The sequence below is a fragment of the Anopheles nili genome, chromosome 3 (genome assembly GCF_943737925.1).
Source record: "Anopheles nili chromosome 3, idAnoNiliSN_F5_01, whole genome shotgun sequence".
Lineage (NCBI taxonomy): Eukaryota > Metazoa > Arthropoda > Insecta > Diptera > Culicidae > Anopheles > Anopheles nili.
The window spans coordinates 39,762,699-39,777,793 of record NC_071292.1 but is presented as its reverse complement, the minus strand read 5'-3'; positions in this window follow the sequence as shown (position 1 = coordinate 39,777,793).

Here is a 15,095-nt window from a genome sequence, read left to right as displayed (position 1 = left end):
AAGGATTTTTTTTATAAAATCCTTTCTTCTCTTGTTGTTTCACAACTTCCATTTAGCTTCATAATCTTTCGCATTTTGCACGTCATCAAATTAGTAAAACATATTTTTTATGCCTTGTGTTTTCCTCTTTAATTCTTTCGGAAATACTTTTTTATACAGTATCATTTGTCTTGGATCCGTCACATAAATTTATTTACATAGCAATAAGGAAATGTAGCATGTTGTTCTATCCTGAGCATGTATGACGTTCAAAATCTTTCTACTTTTCTAACACTTATTCTTATTTTGTCACTGAAGCTACCTGGAAACAGTTTTCCATTTTCCTTTATATTTGATCTGTATTGCTGTTCTCTTTCAAAACTTCATTTCATGTTTGTAAGCATTACGCTCTGAAATCGATATTTAAATTTATTACACCAACCACATTTCCAACGCTACTCAACACAATTAAAAACTGAATCTTACTGAATAACGGCATAGCGCTATGTGTTGCAAAATATTGTACACTTTTAAATGTAAACATGCATGAGAAGAAAATGAGTTGACTTTCTAAGCCCAGTTTAGTGTCTAAATAAATTTTTGAAGAGAGAAAAGTTGCAGGAAACTGGACTGTTTGTTGACGACTTTACATTTTTGTTAATTTCTTTTATTCTGATAATGGAAATTCCTTTCCCGACCATAATGTAAAAGTCACTTGTAAAAAAGAATAAACAAAAAAACCATTTTTATCATTGAGCGATATTTGAACATAACAATAAATTAGATTTCCATCCACCCATTTCCGCATTGCAGAAGATAATATTTTATAACTTGTTGTATAGACTGTGTTAAGGCGTACATGAAAAGTTGTTGTTAAATTTGACGATATTTGTTACTTTGGGCATTTTTTTTTTTCAATATTCCGAGCAGGGATTGTATGCCCTTCCACGAATTTGTCTCCAACCGGGAGAACTGCAACGTCCCATTCTAATTTTCCAGTAAATATTGACATTTTTATGAATTTGCCTCATTTCATTTAAATCGGACATGATTGCCATGCTTGACCATATCTTCCAATACTCTAATAGGAAGAGCTCGTATGGGAGCTCTTGTTTTTAAAATGTTGTGTAAACAGAATCATCCTCACCTAAAATCATCCGGACCAAGCTTTATTGCTATGACGGAATTATTTTCTTGGTAATACAGACAGGAGGTTCTTTGGAAACCTCCCTTTGTTTCCCACTGGCGTAAATAAATCTTCGTCGCGTTATGAATAGGAAGAAGCATTTGTAGCGTGTATCAATCGAATTGGATGCCATGTGTATTTTTCAATATTTTTTATGTATTTGGTAGAGGGAGAGGGACAACCATTTGGTTATCCGCTTGTAGAACTGAAATTTAGAAAGTCTTTGTATTAAGTGATAAAATTATAGTTGATTTCGACTACATATGTACTTCAAAGTGATATTTTATGATTTGTTAAACGGGGTGGGGGTGGGGGGGGGGGGGGTTGTATGACAGCCCCCTTTGTTCTTCATTGAAGAGGCTGAAATTTTGCCGGGGTTGATTTAAACTAATATAACATCTATGTACCAAATTGAAAACATCTATGTATCAAAAATTTTTGATGTGCATTTTATTTTTTTTCTTATTTAGTTGTATTCATTCTATAAACGTTATTCTCAACCGCGTACACCCGGGATAAGGTGCCCTTTCACGATTCGGAGAAGGAAATGTCTTCCAACCAATGTGAATTGCAGTTTACTTTAAGTTTAGACTTAAGATAATAGTTATAAGCAATACGGCCTGGCCGTCATTAATGAATAAAAAAAAAATAAACGTTATTCCTAGCTTCGTCTTTGAAGGTTTTCTATTTCAATCAATTCATCTCTCGCTGGTCCTCTAGGCATATCCCTTCCAATTGGTTGTACCTGGCTTTTTCAAAATATCGTTCACTGTTTTATAACAAATCGAGCCTTTTAACCATCTTAGCTATGAAGAAAAGGATTTTTTTCAAGAAAAGGATTTTTTTTATAAAATCCTTTCTTCTCTTGTTGTTTCACAACTTCCATTTAGCTTCATAATCTTTCGCATTTTGCACGTCATCAAATTAGTAAAACATATTTTTTATGCCTTGTGTTTTCCTCTTTAATTCTTTCGGAAATACTTTTTTATACAGTATCATTTGTCTTGGATCCGTCACATAAATTTATTTACATAGCAATAAGGAAATGTAGCATGTTGTTCTATCCTGAGCATGTATGACGTTCAAAATCTTTCTACTTTTCTAACACTTATTCTTATTTTGTCACTGAAGCTACCTGGAAACAGTTTTCCATTTTCCTTTATATTTGATCTGTATTGCTGTTCTCTTTCAAAACTTCATTTCATGTTTGTAAGCATTACGCTCTGAAATCGATATTTAAATTTATTACACCAACCACATTTCCAACGCTACTCAACACAATTAAAAACTGAATCTTACTGAATAACGGCATAGCGCTATGTGTTGCAAAATATTGTACACTTTTAAATGTAAACATGCATGAGAAGAAAATGAGTTGACTTTCTAAGCCCAGTTTAGTGTCTAAATAAATTTTTGAAGAGAGAAAAGTTGCAGGAAACTGGACTGTTTGTTGACGACTTTACATTTTTGTTAATTTCTTTTATTCTGATAATGGAAATTCCTTTCCCGACCATAATGTAAAAGTCACTTGTAAAAAAGAATAAACAAAAAACCATTTTTATCATTGAGCGATATTTGAACATAACAATAAATTAGATTTCCATCCACCCATTTCCGCATTGCAGAAGATAATATTTTATAACTTGTTGTATAGACTGTGTTAAGGCGTACATGAAAAGTTGTTGTTAAATTTGACGATATTTGTTACTTTGGGCATTTTTTTTTTCAATATTCCGAGCAGGGATTGTATGCCCTTCCACGAATTTGTCTCCAACCGGGAGAGCTGCAACGTCCCATTCTAATTTTCCAGTAAATATTGACATTTTTATGAATTTGCCTCATTTCATTTAAATCGGACATGATTGCCATGCTTGACCATATCTTCCAATACTCTAATAGGAAGAGCTCGTATGGGAGCTCTTGTTTTTAAAATGTTGTGTAAACAGAATCATCCTCACCTAAAATCATCCGGACCAAGCTTTATTGCTATGACGGAATTATTTTCTTGGTAATACAGACAGGAGGTTCTTTGGAAACCTCCCTTTGTTTCCCACTGGCGTAAATAAATCTTCGTCGCGTTATGAATAGGAAGAAGCATTTGTAGCGTGTATCAATCGAATTGGATGCCATGTGTATTTTTCAATATTTTTTATGTATTTGGTAGAGTGAGAGGGACAACCATTTGGTTATCCGCTTGTAGAACTGAAATTTAGAAAGTCTTTGTATTAAGTGATAAAATTATAGTTGATTTCGACTACATATGTACTTCAAAGTGATATTTTATGATTTGTTAAACGGGGTGGGGGTGGGGGGGAGGGTTGTATGACAGCCCCCTTTGTTCTTCATTGAAGAGGCTGAAATTTTGCCGGGGTTGATTTAAACTAATATAACATCTATGTACCAAATTTCAGCCAAATCGGGCGCCATTTATAATTTTAAGCGGATAATATTCATTTTTTATAGGGGGAGATTGTATGGGAGCCACCCTTTGTTCCTCATTGAGATGGCTCAAATTTCGCGAGTATAACTGTTTAGTAATCAAACGTTTATGCATCAAGTTTCAGCAAAATCGGGCAACGCCTATAATTTTAACGGATAATATTCACTTTTTGGAGGGGGGGGTTGTATGGGAGCCTCCCTTTGTTCTTCATTGAGGAGGCTCAAATTTTGCCAGTATTTGTTTGAAGCAATGAAACATCTATGTACCAAATTTCAGCCAAATCAGGCGTCATATAAAATTTTAAGCGGATAATATTCATTTTTAGTAGGGGGGGTTTATATGGGAGCCCCCCTTTGTTCCCCATTGAGATGGCTCAAATTTTGCGAGTATTGATTTTTAGTAATGAAACGTTTATGCACCAAATTTTAGCTAAATCGGGCATCATTTGTATTTTTAAATGAATATTCGCGAATTGGGGTTGTATGGGAGCCCCCCTTCTGGGGGGCTCTAAAAAAAAAATCAAACGCCCAAATCCGAGACCATTATGCACCTATGTACCAAGTTTGGTGCAAATCGGTTCAGTGATTTAGATTTAGTGATTTAGTGATATAGATTTGGTAGATGGGGGGGGGGGGGGGGGGGGGGTAGAGGTGGTTTATATGGGAGCCCCCCTGTTTTCTTCATTGAGGAGGCTGAAATCTTGCCAGTATTTGTTTAAAGTAATAAAACATCTATGTACCAAATTTCAGCCAAATCGGGCGTCATTTATAATTTAAGGCGGATAATATTCATTTTTTGAAGGGGGAGTTTGCATGGGACCCCCCCCCCTTTGTTCCCCATTGAAATGGCTCAAATTTTGCGAGTATTAGTTTTTAGTAATGAAACGTTTATGCACCAAATTTCAACAAAATCGGGCTACGACTATAATTTTAAGCGAATAATAATCACTTTTTGGAAAGGGGGGGTTGTATGGGAGCCCCCCTTTGTTCTTCATTGAGGAGGCTGAAATTTTTCCAGTATTCATTTAAAGTAATGAAACATTTATGTACCAAATTTCAGCTTAATCGGGCATCATTTGTATTTTTAAATGAATATTCGCGAATTGGGGTTGTATGGGAGCCCCCCTTCTGGGGGGCTCTAAAAAAAAATCAAACGCCCAAATCCGAGACCATTATGCACCTATGTACCAAGTTTGGTGCAAATCGGAGAGCCTTCATTGAGGAGGCTGAAATCTTGCCAGTATTTGTTTAAAGTAATAAAACATCTATGTACCAAATTTCAGCCAAATCGGGCGTCATTTATAATTTAAGGCGGATAATATTCATTTTTTGAAGGGGGAGTTTGCATGGGACCCCCCCCCTTTGTTCCCCATTGAAATGGCTCAAATTTTGCGAGTATTAGTTTTTAGTAATGAAACGTTTATGCACCAAATTTCAACAAAATCGGGCTACGACTATAATTTTAAGCGAATAATAATCACTTTTTGGAAAGGGGGGGTTGTATGGGAGCCCCCCTTTGTTCTTCATTGAGGAGGCTGAAATTTTTCCAGTATTCATTTAAAGTAATGAAACATTTATGTACCAAATTTCAGCTTAATCGGGCATCATTTGTATTTTTAAATGAATATTCGCGAATTGGGGTTGTATGGGAGCCCCCCTTTTGGGGGGCTCTAAAAAAAAACAAAAATCAAACGCCTAAATCCGAGACCATTATGCACCTATGTACCAAGTTTGGTGCAAATCGGTTCAGTGGAAACCCCATTGAAGCGCGCGCATAGGCACATATATATATATATATATATATATACATACAAACATTCATTTTTATTTATAAGATATGAATGTTGAATGGTACAATAACATCTTCTCGAATCATATTTGCTAGAGGAAAAAATCATTACTTTTCTCAAGTGTTCACCTTGCCAATATATTTGCTTCCTTCTTATGCAAATTGGATTACTACAAGTCTATAGTCCTACTTCATATATCCTTCTCGTACTTAGTGATATCTAATGTCTAACAGTAGAGTAAATATATATATATATATATATATATATATATATATATATATATATATATATATATATATATATATATATATATATATATATATATATATATATATAAATATACATATATATATATATATATATATATATATATATATATATATATATATATATATATATATATATATATATATATATATATATATATATATATATATAAATATATATATATATATATATATATATATATATATATATATATATAATATATATATAAATAAATATATATATATATATATATATATATATATATATATATATATATATATATATATATATAAATATATATATATATATATATATATATATATATATATATATATATAATATATATATATATATATATATCTATATATATATACTTGGTATATAGGTGCATGATGGTCTCGGAATTAGGCATTTGTTTTTTGATTTTTTTTAGAGCCCCCCAAAAGGGGGGCTCCCATACAACCCCAATTCGCGACTATTCATTTAAAAATACAAATGATGCCCGATTTGGTTGAAATTTGATGCATAGACGTTTCATTACTTAAAACTAATACTGGTAAAATTTCAACCTCCGCAATGAACAACAAAGGGGGGCTCCCATACAAATCCCCCCTCCAAAAAGTGAATATTATCCGCTTAAGATTATAGGCGTTGCCCGATTTTGCTGAAATTTGGTGCATAAACGTTTCATTACTAAAAGCTAATACTCGCAAAATTTGAGCCATCTCAATGGGGAACAAAGGGGGGCTCTCATAGAACCCCCCCCCCCCTTCAAAAAGTGAATTTTATCTGCTTACAATTATCGATGACGCCCGATTTGGCTGAAATTTGGTGCATAGATGTTTCATTACTTAAAACTAATACTGGTGAAATTTCAGACTCCTCAATGAAGAACAAAGGGGGGCTCCCATACAACCCGCCCACAAAAGAGATAATCGCTTAAAAATTTTAAATGAAGTCCAGTTTTCCTGAAATTTGGCAAACATGTTCATTTTGATATTTGGCCCAAGTATTCAAAGCTTCATCCACTCCGCGAGGTTAAAAGGGGAGCTCCCATACAACCCCGCATGCAGGAGGGGATGGGGAGCACCTAACAAACCTTTAATAATTACTAAAAAGTACAAAGAACCATCGATTTGATTGAAATTTGTGATGTATGATTCTTTTTCATTTCTTTAAAAAAATCTGAAACGTCAGCTACTCCGGTGGGGAAGAAAGAGAAGCTCACATACAACCCTCCATAAAAAATCTGTACTATTCACCTAAGAATATAAAACACAGATCTGGCCGAAATTTAGTACACATGCTTTTTTATATTTTGCAGAAGAATCAAATATTTCGGCCACATCGGTCCAATAAAGGAGGACTTCCATACAGCCAGCCGTCGAAAAGTCTATTCTTTTATCTAAATATTGCGTATAAGTTTCTTAAAAATCTCTGTACAATATGTGGTGAAGTATAAGTTTCCCGGTTTGGTATATCTGTTTGTCATAACATATTCTGTTCGGAGTACAAACGTCGTAGAAATAAACTCCAATTTTATCACCTAACACAATGAGTTTCAAAGATTTAATTTTACAAGCGAGGACCAAATAGTCACTCCCCATTCTTCAAATACCGAAAAATTATTGAAAAAAACATATGGCCACCAATTCGATTGAAACATGGTAGAAATGCTTCTTATTATTCATAGTATGGCAAAGATTCATGTGAGCATGTGCAAAACACATAGGGGTGACCAAAGAACCTTTTGTCTGTATCACCAAAAAAAAATTATACGATCATACCAATAAAGCTCGGTCCGAATGAATTTAGATGAGGATGATTCTTCTTACACAAAATTTTGAAAATAAAAGCTCCCGTACAAGCTTTTCCTATTAGAGTTTTGGAAAATATAGTCAAGCAAACCAATCATGTCTGATTTCAATGACATGAGGCAAAATTTAAAAAAGTGCGGTTTTAAACAAATTTGTGGGAGGGCATACAACACCTATTTGGAATATTGAAAAAAAATGGCCGAAAAAAATATCGTCTAATCTTACTACAACATTACATGTACGCCGTAACACAGTCTATGCAAGAAGTAGCAAAGTATCATATTCTGAAATGCGGAAATGGGGGGATGCAACCTTAATTTATTGGCATGTTCAAAAATCGCCCAGCGATACAAATGCTTTTTGTTTATTCTTTTAAACGAGTGAAATTCACATTATGGACGGGAAAGGAATTGCCTTTTACAGAATAACAAAAATCACAAATATGCAAAGACGTCATCAAATAGATCAGTTTCCTGCATCTTTTCTCTCTTCTACCATTTATTTAGACACTAAACTGCGCTTAAAAGTTCAACTCATTCTCTTCCCATGCATGTTAAAATTTAAAAGTTCAAAATATTTTTTTTCCATGTATAGATATTAATAACGCTATGCCCTTATTCAGTAAGATTCAATTTTCAATTGTGTTAGGTTGCATTGGAAATGTGGTTGGTGTAATAAATTTAAATATCGATTTCAGAGCGTAATGATTACGAACTCGGAATGGCGTTTTGAAAAGGAACAGCGATATAGATGAAATATAAAGGAAAATGGAAAATTATTTCCAGCCAGCTGAATGACGAAATAAGAATAAGAGTTGGAAAAGATTAAAGAAAGATTTTGAAAGATTTAGTAGAAAGATTTTGAGCGTCATACATGCTCAGGATGGAACAACATGCTACTTTTCCTCATTGCTATGTAAATAAATTGATATGACGGAGCCAAGAAAAATGATAGTGGATAAAAAATGATTTTCGAAAGAGAAAGTGGAAAACTCTCGGCATACAAAATAGGTTTTATTAATTTCATGACGTGAAAGATGCAACAGATAAGGTAGAAAATTTTTGGTAAGAACGGCTTGATCATACGAAACAAAGATTATGAAGAGAAATGGTAGTTGTAAAACAACAAGAGAAGAAAAGATTTGATACAATTTTTTTTCCTTGATAGCTAAGATGGATAAAAGGTAAGATTTGTTCAAAAAGGAGTGCAGGATATTTATATATAGGTATAGCCAAGTGGATAAGATGTTTCAAGAGCAAAGGTGAATTAAATGACATAGAAAATATTCAAAGACGAAGCTAGAAATCACGTATATAAAATGAATACAACTAAATGAAAAAAAATATAGCCATCAAAAATTGAATTAAACAAGCATACGTAAAAATGCTCCTTTATGATTTCTTGAACTACGTCGACCCGAATGAAATCGGGTTTATCAGCTAGTATATATATATATATATATATATATATATATATATATATATATATATATATATATATATATATATATATATATATATATATATATATATATATATATATATATATATATATATATATATATATATATATATATTAATATATATATATATATATATATATATATATATATATATATATATATATATATATATATATATATATATATATATATATATATATATATATATATATATATTAATTTACAACAAAAAGGTGTAATATTAGATCTCAAAAGGAACCCAGATGGGTTACAAAACAACAAGGTATCATATCAATCATATGAATTTATGCAGTGGTATGAGCAATGAAATATGCAAAAATTTATGTTGCTGCAGAAAATTTTGTTGTTTTGCTGATATTAAACATAAAATTGTAAATTTTCATTTAGTCAAACACCAAAGGAAATGTTATTTAAAACAAAGACAAATCATAATTTTCGATGAGATAATATTTTTTTAAGTGTAATTGTTCTGCACCCTGCTCTGACGATCATAGCGTTACAGTAGTGTAAATGTTAATGTCAATATTGCAAAATACTTAATAGAAAAGTTGAAAAATACTTTCTATGAATTAACTAATTTACATTTTAGGCATTGACACTTATAAAACAGTTCAATGCTTCGATGGAAGCTCTTTCTCGTCAATACTTTACATTCATGTTGGCTAAAATTAGACTAATTTATGTTTCTAATAATATATAATTTACCTATTTTACACCACAAAATACTTTTAAAAAACTCACTTGAATTATAAGTACTGACTCGCTGAAATTAGAACTTTTTGGCAAGCTTTTTTGACTTTCGAGCATTGTATCTTCAAAGAAATAAATGTTGGAAGCCTGTAATTTCGGAAATTTCTTAATTAACTATCTTAACTTACTATCTGATGTTTCATAATTAAAACTTTAATTAGGCAATATCAGATTTAGCATAAGCGAATAAAAAAAATGGGACTTATGACCGTCCTTGCCCCTACGTGCAATGGCACCTCCAATGGCCATTGTTGGGGTGGGTGCAAACCTGTACCGCGTTACCGGTACCAAATCGTTCCATCAAACATGAGCATGAGCACTTCCGAAAATCAAAATATGTAACGCTATTGTTCGCTCTTTCCTTCCATCAAACCTTTATGCGATGTAACGCCAATTACCACAAGCATCACTCGAGCGACAACATGCACTACTACATAAACACATCGTTATGTGCCACGGTACCCGTAATTTTGTCGGTACCGAAGGAACCGGACACCGCTCATACAATTAGTATGTAGCGAGGCACGATTCCCAGAACGGTTTCCTGTCGTTTACACCCACCCTTGGAGTTCGACAACATTCTACACCAAACAATTAAGATATCATTTACGTCCTCTGTGGAGATATTAAAAACTTGGAGCAATGTCATTGTTTTGATAATGGTTCAGACGAACGGCCCCGTTTGCAAACTTCACGTTACGACACGTCTGTTGGGGCCCAACCTCGTTCACAGCCTTTGAACTGCATTTGACAGCAAGTTATACAACTTGCTCATCTCATACACAGCTTTGTCGTCATTCTTGTCCTTCTTCTTCTTCTCGTCCTTCTAATCTCATTCCCGAACCCACTCTCAATCCCAAACTCGGGGATCACAACGTCGATGTTCCCTCCAATACTCTTCTTTTTCTTTGCCTATCGTTTTATTATCTGCTGCCGAAGCTATGTAGCTCGATTGACACTCACTTCTTGCACTATCCAGGCTCCTTGGATGGTGATTTTCTCTGATTTTTATAGCTCTCTGATTCAAATGGCAACCGGAGCTAGCCATCTCTACATGATCATTCTATGCATGTGCACAAGAGATCACTGTACACATATATACTCTACACAAGGTTATTGCACAGCTACACTGTAACGCACAAAATTGTAACAAACAATTCCCACCGTTAGAGCAATCGCTCAAGGTGATTAGCGAAGGAGGATCGGCAAAGGATCGACTCTCAAAGTCGGTAATACTTTCGCGCGCTAAGTGACGGTAACTCAGCACAGACCTTCAAAGCGAAAATAAACGAGGATTGTTCGAATAATACGAGACGTTCCTTGAAATCAATCTCTTTTGCTACTCACTTGAAATTTAACGCCTGTGGTTAAAACAAAAAGTTTTTCAAAAAGATTCTAAAAGTCCGCAAACCTTCTACCGAAATAAATAATTCCGAAAATAATACTGCAATAAATAAGCTATCATGCATTGTTTCAATAAATACGAAGGATCGAAGGACGACATGTGCGAAAAAGAGAGAAGAAGAAACCCAAAATCAAAGATCACATCCGAATCCTTGAAGAGTCGGATACAGAAAACCATCGTGGATCTCACAAGCACAAGAGGAACACGAGATTAACGCAAGCGAGTAGCGATGTGTTATGTTCATGTAGAAATGTTTTCATTTACGGGTGCAGGCATAGATAAGTATTATTTTGTAACGTAAACCCATCCAGAAAAAAAGAAATTTCGCCAGAAATGTTATCCAGAACTCGATCAATTAGCTGTATCACGAATAGGGTGTTGATCAAGTTTTCTTCAGTTCTGGAGCATTCACTTTTCCTGACCCTCCTTATTCATTTTAATTTCAGCTTAAGCTATAAAGCGATATGGGGGTTCTTAATTTTCTATTTTAAAGCTTATTTTCGTTCTCCTTCTTTATTGCGTGTTCTTTATTGCTCTTTAGGAACTATCCCTCGCACACTATCTCCCGTTACAACATTTGAAATTTTAGGAATAAATACTCATTTTCTAAAAAAAACATCAAAAAAGATTAAACTTTTAAATGCTTTCCAAACTTGTTATTTTCAAATGCGTTTGTAAATTCATTATTGACCCGTTATTGCTCTCGGTTCAGTTTCCTATATCTTCTGCATCTCCTATGTCTCCATTTACATACATTAAGATATAATGTTTCAGAAATGCAAGGACGAAAATGATTATCAGAATTTATTAGATTTTTCAACTAATCCATTTACCGAAAAATAGGAACTACCAGGAACCTCAAATCGCTTTATTTTCTGTAATTGTAATTAGGAGAAAGACAAGAATCAGTGTTGTTAGCAACATCGAGATCGGCAAGTTAGCTACATCGAGACAGGCACAAGGTACTTCAGACCAGACAGTTCCAGATCGGATTCACCCTCAGCAATATCGAATTCGAGAGAGTCGCGACAGACGGAAACGGAAAACGATGAGTCACATGATCATCGTACACACCCCAATGCCCGGAGGATGATGAGTCACACGATCATCGTACGCATCCCAATACAACGCCCGGAAGACGATGAGACTGTCACATCAGCAACGTACGCACCCCAATCCAGATAGTTCCAGAGCACCATCAAAGCAACCTTTCGACATGCGAGAATGGATATTAGGGCAATCACCGACGGATGTTAGGGCTATCGCGAGCGGAAGTTCTAAGAGCAGACACGATCGTACCTTGAACCATATCTAGATAGAATTCCATATAAACGAAGATCAGGGGCACACCAAGTTGAGTTCGATTGTAAGCTTCAGAATATACCTTATTATTATAACCTTTTTATTGAAAACAAAATAAAATATTTTAAATTTTTAATATAAATTTAAAATCAATTAAAAATCAATCATAGTTTTTGACACTTGCAGTAGATCAATAATAGTTTTGTACAATTAAAGAAAAATAAAGCTTTTGCCAAACGGTTTACATTTTGACGTTTGTATTGGTTTGAACTTGATATCTGTCATATGTCAATTTTGATGTTTCTGCGGTGGTTTGTATATATTTGGTTTCCTTGTTAATGTTGGCAAGATGTTCAAAAGAACAGTAAAAACAAATAAGTGGGTGTATTAAATCGCTTCGAATTTGCCCTAAACATGTAAAACCAGATAAAGTGTGCCTACATTCGTTCCTGTTTTACTTTTACAATCTTTTGTCTTTTGAAAAGAGATGACGCTGTAGCTTTTGATTGTTTGATGCTATAGTGGATTCAGTTTCGGTTAGAAAAGTTCTTTTATTTGTAGCTTAATAAAAATACTGTAATGCTGCTATCATCGTCAACCTTTACATAGTGTAAAAAGATGAAGCGGTGGAAGTGGAAGCCACAATATTCTTTGAACATAGTGTATTCTATAGCTTGTATACAAAACATTCCTATTTACTATGATGCACTATAATCATGATAATACTTAGATAAAGTTAGCTATCGGTATATGCAAGATGAAAAGCAAACGTTTCAGAATGTTTCATAGCGTCTTAAGCCCTATTGCTGACAAACGAATCCCCACCCATTCACGGTCGATGCAGCAGCTGCAATGTTTCGCTCACGATCACCGCGGATTGCGTTTCCCACTCGCATTCGTGCATCCAGTCGACGTGCGCGCATTCCCTTTGAGTATGTCGCAAGTGTAAGCGCGTCGGTAAACCATTCTTACGCTGTTTTGTGATAGAAAATGCGTACGACATGTGAACAAAAGATCAGCGACCATAATTTTGAAAACATCGATTACAACATTCGGTAACCGTGGTTTAGCGTACAGTTGTACTTGATCGTAGTGAAACAGGACTCTGTTCAAAAATATTATATCGAAAGTTTACGCCAGAGCAAGTGATTCGCAGCTTATGATCGTGTAAACCAGATATACGTTAGAAATGCATAACGGGCGTGGTAAAGATAATTATTAGTATAACGTGTATAAAACTTCTGGAGTCGCTCTAGTGATCTTTTTGTAGGTCGACAAAATAGTGGAAATAGTTTGTTTTATCACGCTTGAAAAACGTGTACAAATATTTATCCATAGTTTCGTTGATCAGTGTGGGAAAGTGTTAAATAGCAGATAGAGCATGGCTTCTCTATCATTACCGCGTGTTTTACAGCACCGGAAGTCGCCCATAGAGATTGAGCAAGAAAATCTCGTGAAAAATTTGGTATGCTATAGCTGTGTTTAATATTTAAATGAGCATAATATTATGTATAATAAGATTCTATTAGGTGACAGGCTTTTTTACTTTTCTTCCGATGCCTTTCGTTTATTGTTTGTTAACCCACCTTGATCTTCACATCATCAAAGATAAATGATTACGACATAAACAACGATCACAAAATGAAACATATGGTCCACATCACGCATGATCGTGTCAAACCAGTTCATGGGGTCACGAATTTACAAATGCTTTGTCACCTACAACACACTAACATGGATCCACTTAACACAAATTCAATGCTTACAGGAATGGTGTTTCATTGTTTAAACATATTATTGTATTATTCGAAACAAACAAAATAAATATGCTTACGGTGAGTTGAGAGAAGGTCGCTTCCATTCAACGGAACCGTTTAGTCATCTTTGTAGAAGTGACGTCGTCGCTTCCGGTAATTTGTTTTTTTTCTGTCTTCCATTTCGTTACCGCTGTGAAAGGCACAGTGGAAGCAATTCTTGATGCAACCTAGGCTAGTTAGCCGTGAAACTAAAAAATCAAATAAATAATTGCTCGGATGTTAACATCTGCTAGTACCTCTTATCATATGCTTGTTTTAATAATTAAAAAGTATCAACGGTTTTCGTTGGTTAGGCAAGATTTCTTTTTCAATTCTTCAACATTCTCATATGCTACCAAAATGTCTAGTTAGGATCTGCAATTTAATAATGTTAATCGCGCAACTGTTGTCTTTTTTTTCAATATTCCAAAGGCTTTGGTTTAGTTTGACTGTAAACATTTTTGGCAAATAAATAGTGCAATCGAAGTATGAATGAACGATGCTATTCAAAAGAATGCAGCATCGGATTGTGATCGGTCATGCATAGACCGTAAATCTCGAACACCAGCTCGAAGTAATAAAGAAAAAATTGTTAAGAAAGTGAGTTGGTTGGCGTATCTCTTGCTCGCTTTCATTGTTGTACATTCGATCTAGTGCACGGAGTTGTGTGAAAATTTGCCATGGCGTGAATGAAAATGCAGAAGAAACGGGGAAAAGTAGATACCATTTCATCCGGCGTTTCTCTTAGTCCCGGTCTGCTTAAATGGTGGAACAAAAATTCATTCACTAGAAATGGCATAACAGCAATGGTAAGGCAATAGCGTTTCGAAAGTGCAGAAAATTGCATAGAAGCATAACTCAATGCAGCTCTGAGACCCACG